The sequence below is a fragment of the Corvus kubaryi genome, unplaced genomic scaffold, assembly GCF_017639235.1.
Source record: "Corvus kubaryi isolate FWS band 111438036 unplaced genomic scaffold, C.kubaryi_AGA036_p1.0 36380, whole genome shotgun sequence".
NCBI classification, from domain to species: Eukaryota; Metazoa; Chordata; class Aves; order Passeriformes; family Corvidae; genus Corvus; species Corvus kubaryi.
The window spans coordinates 6757-7243 of NW_024580860.1; positions in this window are offsets into that span (position 1 = coordinate 6757).

Genomic DNA, 487 nt, shown 5'->3' on the forward strand with positions numbered 1-487 from the left:
TGTTTCCCAAGAATTCCCAAAAAAATTCCCAAAAAACTCCCACCAGATCTGGGCGTTTCCCAAAAATTCCAAAAAAATTCCCAAAAAACACCCACCAGATCTGGATGTTTCCCAAGAATTCCCAAAAAAAATTCCCAAAAAACACCCACCAGATCTGGATGTTTCCCAAAAATTCCCAACAAAATCCTCAAAAAATTCCCCCAAAACTCCCACCAGGTGTGGGTGTTTCCCAAAAAATCCAAAAATATTCTCAAAAAAAATCCCAGAAATTCCCCAAAACCTCCCACCAGCTCTGGGTGTTTCCCAAGAATTCCCAAAAAAATTCCCAAAAAACAGCCACCAGATCTGGATGTTTCCCAAGAATTCCCAAAAAGTTCCCAAAAAACTCCCACCAGATCTGGACGTCTCCCAAAAATTCCCAAAAAACTCCCACCAGCTCTGGATGTTTCCCAAGAATTCCCAAAAATTCCCAAAAAACACCCACCAG